This window comes from Branchiostoma belcheri, unplaced genomic scaffold (assembly GCF_001625305.1).
Source record: "Branchiostoma belcheri isolate BF01 breed outbred unplaced genomic scaffold, Haploidv18h27 scaffold312, whole genome shotgun sequence".
NCBI lineage: Eukaryota > Metazoa > Chordata > Leptocardii > Amphioxiformes > Branchiostomatidae > Branchiostoma > Branchiostoma belcheri.
The window spans coordinates 9,732-19,787 of NW_017803924.1; the positions used below are offsets into that span (position 1 = coordinate 9,732).

Genomic DNA, 10,056 nt, shown 5'->3' on the forward strand with positions numbered 1-10,056 from the left:
GTCAAAATTGAAGAATTTTTCTCACAAATTGCTGAAGTTGTGGGTGTACTGGGTAAATTGTTTAAATGCTTATTCAACGGTCAACTATGATTTTGACTGTAGTGGTATCTGCCAAGGGTTTTATTTGTTGCATATCTAGGAAGATCAGGCTGATAAAATTGCTGCACTTAAATTTCCTTACAGTACTCCTATACAGAGAGGGGGGAGTAAATGAAGGCTACTGTTACACATTTACAATCACATCAATGTTTGCAAAAATCTTCACCACGGGTCATGGAAAAGCATCAGATTCAGACATACTTTTGAGTTGCAACAACTTGTTCCCTCACAAGTCATATTTTCCAGTTTAAAATACTAGTGTATTACATTCAGTGTAATTTGTTAGCCTGGTATATGTCATAACTGGTTTAGCCTAGTACTAAAGAATGCTGCAACATGGAGAATTAATATGATGTAACATAATAATAATGCTGTACAATAACATCATCTATATTCTATGTTTTGAGCCACATTAATAACTCCACAACCGTCACACCTATAGCTAGCTTGTAGTGCAAAATAGATCCAGTCAGTATTTAACCCCCTTGATTGCCATAAGGAAGATGATGATAGACTGTCATCAGTCATGAAAACATTGTTTGAGGTACCAGTTCATGTGCCTTCTTGTGACTGTCCTTCAATTTGCTTATTCCAATGTGCTGATTGATGTAAACATAATTCATCGATCATCAAGTGATCATTAGTTACATGTACTAGGTTTTTTTATCACTATATATCATCTCCTTGCATGACAGAATTACATGTGCATGATATTATTATTACTCTGTTTTGATTGTAGAAACTGAAACTCGTGATGTAATTATGTTTGTTCAGGTTGATTTTGATGCCAGGTTTATGTTTAACTCTAAGTAGAAGAAGCTTGAAGCTGGTGCATGATTTGACATTCTTCCCTCTTCCTGTCACAGGTGCCAGACGTCAACATACAGCTGAACTGTGGACACCAGAAAGCAGACCACACTGGGCCACCTCAAAGTCCTGGATAGCTACATGTAGGAACTGAGCTTTGAGAAAACAATGGCAATGAAAATTTGTGGAAAGAAATGCAATTTATAGTACTGTCACAGGTGTGGATTATTGTCTTATGACTACTGTATGTGATCACATATTATTTCCCAAGAACTACTGATACTTGTAACCTTAAGCCAGCATTTTCATTGTCAGTTTTTGTATGGATATGAGCAGATTAAGAAATTCTTCATACGTACATGTGTTGAGCGTGCCTTCTTACAGTTATTGTTATATATTCAATTATAGAAGGGGCGAAACATGTGCCATGTGACTTTGTACCCCTAAACGTTCCACCGAGATAGATAACATAACTACAAAAATTATATATCATTCTGAATTAAGATGAACTAGTGTTTAGTCCATCTATAATTGATGGTAGCTATTTGTGCAAACTTCTCTGATTGGAAAGTGCCTCACTGTCAGGTTCATGAGTTTTCTCGGAGAACACTACTCTCCTACTGCATACATGTTTTGTGGACTCAATGTGTGGCTTGTGCCACAGAAAGTTGCCCTTCTGTACGTGTCCCCTACGCTTTGAAAAAATCTGGTGAGAACCCTGTATTCTACTTGGTCTCCATTAAACACATGGAAAAACCATATGAAACAATAGGATTGAGGAGAATTGTGAACATTGTAACAGTTATAGCATCTATCAATTCGGGTGCCTTTAAATCATACCAGATTTGTATCCTGTGGATTATTGATATGTGTAGCATTACGAGAAAGGTAGCTGAAAACACTGGTTTCATTGTCATGTGTGTCAATAAAATCACACAAATCTTGGTATTTCAGACGTTTGTGTTGAGTGTGTCTTTTCCTAGTTATGATATAAAATGAGAAACGTTGTATATGAACACAAAAGATCATTTCATGAATTACAGATAAACTAGAGTTTATTCACAATAGATAATAGTAGCTATTTGTATAAGTTTCCCTGAGGGAAAAGAGGGTCTGTTACACTGAACAATGTACTGACTTCAAGCGGAAGCTGAAACCTTTCCATAAAATTTCATTGGTTCACACCTATCAGCATTCATTTTAATGCAAATTCATCATCATCATCATCGGTCGGCTGCAACGCAGGCGATCACAATTCCATTCCACGACAAGTCCATTACTCATCTCTGAAAGTCAACAAAATAAAAGGGTATTATCCTGTACACCCAAAAGTCTTACGAACTCGTGTAACACTTAAATAACGGTAAGCGTAGTCAATATAGGCAACTGAGGGGTTGATGAGCTATAATGATTTCACAAATTACACGTTTGTCTTCTCTCACCGAGATATGACGTAGATCGGTGATATTCCATGATTTTAGCATATCGATTCAATTATACACGTTCACGTGTAACATGTTCACAATCCAAATTCAGAACGAATAATCCAAATAAATGCATATCACCTATGTGCCCTGTGCGACCTAGAGCGTTCACGCGAGGAGGCGTCCAAAATACAGACAATTAAGATATTTTGCACCGCATATAAGCGTATATATTTTTATAGACTTATACAAGACAAGGCTAATATACTTATCTAGCTGTCCAGTTAATAGATAACCTTTTCTTTTATATCTCTTGTGAAGATAGAAGGTATTCACGGCATGCGAAGTTGTTATAGAAGTACGATTTAATTTCTAGATGGTTACATGATAGTAACTCCACAAAGATTTTGCCAAACCTACAGTTTAGAGCAACCCTGTACGTGGCAGTTATCTTGTGGTTGCGCTACTTGTCTGGCCACAAGACCGCGCTAACTGTGATATCACTGCTGGCTATATAACTGTCGTTCTTTGTTGTCTCAAATCAATAACTCTCACAATGTCAATAAGTTGACTTGCCTTGTATTTCTAAGTTTATTCATTTGTTTCTCAAATTGTATTATGTGATTTGATTACGTTTTGTATTGTTTTGTCATTTTATTGGTATGGCGGCTCTGAAAGGGTGTTTCATGTCAGAAACACCTGTTTCGCCATGCCATCCACAGTGCATATTGTACGTGGTAAAACTTAATAAATAAATAAAGAATTATTGTTTCGACATGAGAATTTGGGTATCGGCTATCAAAGCATTTACAAATCAGTCCCAAAAATTTGAAAGAAATCTGTTGAGTTCTAAGCGCGCTATGGCCGCCGAGATGTTGCGGTTTCCTTGTGGCAAGAAGACATCCTCCCAACATTACAATTCTAGGACCGCGTCGCATAGAAGTGCGCTTTCATTCATAAAACGAGTAGGGTCTTGTATAGTAGGGACAAAACTCTCGCAATACCAGGCTGATGTACTGCTCTAGCTGTGCTGTCAATAAAACTGCTCTTTTTATGCCTGTGAAAATACAATCTTCAATTGAGGTGATATGTGAACTGTGATATGTGAAGTAGTTATGGAAGTTAATCTCAAAAAGATTTAAAGATAGTTAACTCAAAAATAAATTGTGATATCGGCATGGGAATTTGGGCATGGGGTGGGAACGCATTTTAAAATCAGTCTCTCAAATTTAAACGAAATGCGTTGAAGTCTTAGCGAAATATAACTCCCAGACCTTTTGGCAAGGAGGCGTCGTCCCAACATTGCGTTCCTCATAGACGATTTTAGGATCGCATCTCACAGAAGTGCGCTTCCCTTCATAAATTGATAAGGATTTTGTATATCCGGACAAAACTTGCACAATACCAGGCTGATATACTGACCTGCCTGTAGTGTTAATAAATTTGCTCTTCCTTCATCTTTTATGAGAATATAGACCATTCACCTATCTCCAGTTCTAGGGGCTCGAAGTAGTAAAACGCGTTCCTACCAAGAATTCTTTAGAGCCAAATAGATCACGTTACAATCAACACAGGTACACCATATTTTAGACACGAATAGCCTACGATACTATATAACTTTGAACAAAGTAACTATGACCGTATCCCAAACCGTTCGTTAGTAATTAGACGAAAACCCGTTTCAAGTTGCCCATGCGGTTTTCAATAAAAGTGCAGCAAATAAATATTGGGGGAATTCGGGACAATTTCGCAACAAAATTGACTGATAATCACGGAAGACACCCATTATTAGGTAATCTTACCATGGCCTCACAATTCCATCTTTTATTTTAGTTGTAACACCTTGAAAAAAATTGTAGATATCCTGGCGAGAAGCAGGGGAACTGCAGCAAAATACATTACTTTTCAAGATATTGTGCAGGGGGGGCTCCCTTATCAATATTTCTCAACGAAACATGCATATTTGAACTTGGCATATCGCAACGGACCCAACAATACCAATTTTTACAAAATAGCGCCACGTTGAAAATTTTTCATCATTAGCATAAAAATCCCTTTTCTGTCTATAGGGGGCCCCCTAATAATATTTTTCAACAAAATATACATATTTGAACTTGGCGTATCGCAACGGACCCAACAAGACCAATTTTTACAAAGTAGTGCCGCGTTGAAAATTTTTCATCATTAGCATAAAAATCCCTTTTCTGTCCATAGGGGGCCCCCTAATAATATTTTTCAACAAAATATACATATTTGAACTTGGCGTATCGCAACGGACCCAACAATACCAATTTTTACAAAATAGTGCCGCGTTGAAAATTTTTCATCATTAGCATAAAAATCCCTTTTCTGTCCATAGGGGGCCCCCTAATAATATTTTTCAACAAAATATACATATTTGAACTTGGCGTATCGCAACAGACCCAACAATACCAATTTTTACAAAATAGCTCCGCGTTGAAAATTTTTCATCATTAGCATAAAAATCCCTTCTCAACGAAACATTCATATCTTTACTTGGTATGTCACAACAAACCTAACATTACCAATTTCAGTGAACTTTCCTTTCGTTGCAAAATTTTTCATTATTTACCATAAAAAGTCTAATTCTTGGGAGAAGCATTTGATATTTCAAGACAAATTAACTTTGGCTGAAGACCTTCAGTAGCTTTATCTATAATCAGACAGAAAAATTTCAGACAATATTGGAATGTGTAAAACACAACATTTAATAGGTTTAATACTGCTTCTTTATACACCGCAGCTACCCCCCCCCTTCAATAAATGCCTAGGTCAGCAATTGCTCCCTTCCTGAGCCTCTTCAGGCTTTACCAATTTCTATTACAATATTCTAAAAAGCCTACTACATATACATGTACATCAATATTTAAGATAAAAGTACTGGAATGATTGCATACAAAGCTTGATATGTCAATTTACTTGATGACTAGGGATATTCATTGAGATGAAGCTGAAGAACAAACCATGAAGATACACAAAGACATCATAAGTAGATTTTTGACCAAGGAGGTTTGTTTAATGTTTATAAATTGACTGATAAAATGGTACCTGCTCAGCCACTCTCATTATGCATTTTACTCTCATTATGCATTTTGCTATTTCATTGTTTGATATCTTGCAAACAGTGTGTATGAAATTGCAATAAGGCTTGAAGTTCCTTCTGTGCTTCTGTGCAAGGATATGATATTCAACTAATACACATGTATTGTATATACAATATGTATTGTATACAGTGTGAGTGAATATACCATCAACATTACCAGAAAGTGGTTACATGTAGGTCATTTTACCTAAAAATCAGCTGACATACCTACATATGTCAAATGTGTTATCTTATCAACACTTTTATAAAAACTAAATATACAAATGTACAAAATGTATGTAATAGCCTTCTTCTAGTTGGGCAAGATAGCTGACTAGTTACAATGGTGCCTGCTCTCATCTGTTCTCACTTGCCCTGAGAACAAGTCTTGTGCAGAAATCTTGTTGAAGCAAGTGCTTGATGACTTCCACTGTTCGCACACAGCTTCATGTTCTGAATGCTTTCCTCAAAGGCGAAGTCTGCCCGGTACTCCTTTAAGTTTATGGCCCTGGAGAAAAATAGAATGTACATATCTATTGTTACTAAGAATTAGCTTCTAAATTCACAAGAATTGTGAAATTAGAAAAAAAGAATTGTGATGCAATGCATGTATTAATATTCTCAACTTGCCAGTTATCAAATATCATGCACAATTTGTTCAATGTTATGATCAAGGACATTCTATAGTATACAATATCCTTGGTTTGATGTTAAAAGTTTTGATCATAACCAATGTTTAAATTATCCTATATATCATTTCGTGTTGCAGTTACCTCTCGGGTATGAACTTGTAAATGAATAATATAAACTTAACGTAAATTGCATCTCAAAGATGACAAATTATGGAGACAATTTATAGCATTTGAAAATCAGGAAAACTTGAGTATACTAGTATTGTACTTTTTAGATAATGAATCTTTATACAAAATCAGTGATTTACCACTAGAATTACAGTTACGTTAACTTTGCTACCTTGGCTGCATATAACTAATACTGGATTATTTGCCAAACCTGTTTATGTTACAGTAATTACAGCTACCAGCACTGTACCTGTATGTCTGCCCTCCCCCTTCACATGACAGGCAGAATGTTATTCAAGGTGCATTGTGAAAATTTCATAGTGTATCCGAAATATTATGGCCCATTTGATTCTAACCTGAATGTGATCAGAGCTGTTTTCAATGCTATTGGAATGCAGTACATGTAAGAATCTCAATGTCACCTGTTTGAGAAATCTTTGTGTTTCTGGATATTCTTAAAATTATCACTGCAGCTAGCTGGATTCCAAATTTTTACATTTATGCTCATTCTTACATGTATGCCCAGCCTGACTGAGTGGAGACTGGATACCAGGCTATATTGAACAGTGAATTTTAACTGTAGTAGCATTACTCCATATCTAGCCTGCTATGCTGACCATGGAGTATGCTGGTTCTTGCTACATAGGTGCAACTTTGAGAAAAAAGGTGGAAAAACAGGTTTTGCCAATTGGTTTACATCCCGTGCAAAATAAACTTTTAAGTCTTATGATCAAATCTATATATACACTAGTATTTGGAAAAGAGCTCCCAGTATTTGTACCATAACAAGCATGGTACCTTAAAAACGCAGCTCTCACTGTCAGTTTTAATTTGGAGCAGATTACAAAATGTCACATTCCAATTATTCAACTACTATTACTAAATGGACTGACCCACAAAGGCTAGTTATCTGGATCGGGTTGGTGAAAAACCTGTCCAGTCTGGGAGTCTGAAAAACCTGTCAAAATAAAGGGGTCTGCATGGGGGTTTCGGACAATGCTTAATGCTAAATTCAGCAGGATTGGTGACATTTATGAATTTTATCCCCTACCTAATCACAAAGCTGATTGTTTTCAGCCAGTCAAACAATAGTATCCACATCTAGTTACTCTAGTGGAGGTCTGGCCGAAAAACCTGCCTCTTCAGGTAGTTTATTTAATCCAAATGTTCTACCCTACAATTGATTGTACATTGTGTTAGATCTGTAATCAGACTGTAAGCTGAAAATCACTATTAAAAATTTCATCAGAACATTTCCTTTTGGGTTGTGTACTCAAAATGTTTAAATGAGATAGTAGAGCTGTGTATCTAAACAAATTATATGTACAGGTACACGGCTCTAGGAGATAGTAAATCATGGAGGGGGGGTATATTCAACAATTGGATAAATCCAATATTTCTTTGGGAAGTATAGTCAATCATTTGCCTTGCAAACTCAATCCATGGTTTTAAGGCAATGAGTTTTATGTAAGATTTCCATATATTTTAAATGCCATTGTTAATCACATTTTCCTTGTGCTACAACTTGTTAGTATAATATTATAAGCCTACCTGGGTTCATTTACGGAGTAAAAGATCAAATCGTTGCGCCACAAAAACGCATCGGAAGCTGACGAAAATACCAAAACAAACCTTTTTAGATGCCGCCTAAAAGTACAGTGGGCCTGGTGCAAAATGGTGATGCTAATACATACATGTATGTACTAGTATGTATGTAAAATGACAATCTAGATGTTAAAATTTCATATTTACAGTTTTGGCACAAAAATCTTTTTTTTGTTGTAATCCCACAAAAGTCTGTTCAGTTGCGTATGTGTTAAAAATGCAGTTTTGATTTTGAAACAGCCACTTTGAAGCAAGTCGCTAATGGTAAAAACTTGTTTGGGGGCAGAAAAACAGTTGTATATAGTTTTAGTCATATGCCTGTGTTTTGGCTAGGTCAGAATTTAGGGCACCCCTAGCCCCTAGGCCTGATGCGATAGAATGTTCCACTGGCAAAAATGACCCAAATTTCATATAATTTCACAAACCACTACACTTGGGTGCAAGGCACTGCACTGAGGTAAAAATATACACCTGTGTGGATTTAATCATTGTTACTAGTATCTTTATCTGTCAATATTAAAGTTCATGTTGCGCAGGTTTTTGGTAAAGGACAAACTATTACAAAAAGTGTGTGTGTTGGCAAATGGAACATGGGCCGAAATTAGTACCCCTCCTGTTAGCCTACATATCCCCTTTTTATGTGCAGCCACACCTTATAATCTGTCTGAATCTGTATCAGGATATAATAATAGCCAGTATAACTGCCCTTCGGCGAAACACACCAGCTTCGCAGGCACGCGGCACGGCGGCAGCTGGCTACATTACACCGATCGACTTGTTACACCTAACCCTTGATCATCTAATTCTGGACATTGTTTAAAGCTAACTAATGACAATGCCCCTACTGTACTAGGTGACAGCGAGTTCCACTCTGCGATACTTCTAGGAAAGAATGAATTCTTGAACACCTCAATCCTAGGTTGATAACTCTGGTACTACTTGAAGGCATGACTATTTCTTGTTCTCTTCTGGGCTGGTATTAGGTACATGTACTATTAAAGTAGTTGGGACATCCACCAACTAGTCATTTTGTACATCATGCATAGTCTGGACACTTTTCTTCTGCCTTCCAGTGATACCCACTGTAGGTTTCTTTTCATTTCTGTGACACTAGCACCTCTTTAATAGTTCTGTTCATACAGAATATTGCAGCTTGATTCTGTACCCTTCTTAGTTCTTCTTTGTCTTTCTTTGTACATGGATCCAACCTGCACATCAAATCTGTTTTCTCAACACAATAAAATTTCTTAAATAGTGGTTATTTGGGCTATAAAAGCAGGCCTAGACCCCAAGCAGACCTTTTTCTCAGACCGGGTAGGTTTTTCCGCCTGTTGGACTGGATCGGTTTTTCCGTAAACCCATGTGGGTCGCGATCATGGGGGAGGGGGGCGGTTCGCCTCGGCTTTATATTTGATACAGGCTCCGGTCTAAAAAAATAAATTGACGTTGGACCACCAGAACTCCGATACACAACAAGAAGAAAGAAATTACAAACTTCCTACCCCCAAACAGCAAAAAGCCACGGTTGTAGACCCGTACCCCTCCCCACCGACCGTATGTTTACGTAAGTTTATATATATACGACGTTTTGGCATCCTTACCTGAGAAAAAACTGCCCAGGACTTGTCCAAATAGCTGTCCACACTCTGAAGGTGAATTGCTCGATCTTCATCACCTCAAAAATTGCAGATTTCGGACAATTTAACCAAAATGCGTGCGTATACTGGGTATAGCAAACACCAACGGGTCCAGTCGATCGGTGCCTGGTTTCACAGTACCCGGTACAATCACGTGGTGCGCTGTCCATGGCCAATAATACGAGCGCTGTGGCCGATATCCTCTCGAGAGGATAGCAATGCGTTATCACGTCCTCTGGAGGACGGGAGGACGTCCTCCAGGCCCTTACTTATGCACTTATTGGCATGCCTATAAGTCCTTTACTATCTAAAAATTGGTTTTGTAGCCGGTGCGAAATAAAGGGATAGTATACCCACGGGGTCGCAAATTGGAGCTTCTATGGCCCTGGATCTTCTCTGGTATACTATCCCTTTATTTCGGCCAATTTCTACTATTTTTCCAGCGATCCGCGGTGCCCGGTAGAGGCTAGGTCGGGAGCAAGGTAGGTCTTGGTTGGCTGGTGTTCGGTGAGGTCGGGTACTGTTCGGCTGCGACAGCGAAATGTTTCAAAACATTCGGGTGTGGACGGGAGGTTGGGCCC

General features: G+C 37.8%; 1 long non-coding RNA gene across 1 annotated transcript; it reads right to left on the bottom strand.

Moving 5' to 3' along the window:
* Positions 1–5,041: 5,041 nt before the first annotated feature.
* On the bottom strand, positions 5,042–9,775 carry LOC109474728. Its single transcript, XR_002140498.1, has 2 exons — positions 9,440–9,775; positions 5,042–5,941 (listed from the first exon to the last, which is right to left on the bottom strand). It is a non-coding gene; the product is annotated as an uncharacterized LOC109474728 (long non-coding RNA).
* Between the last annotated feature and the right edge of the window lie 281 nt (positions 9,776–10,056).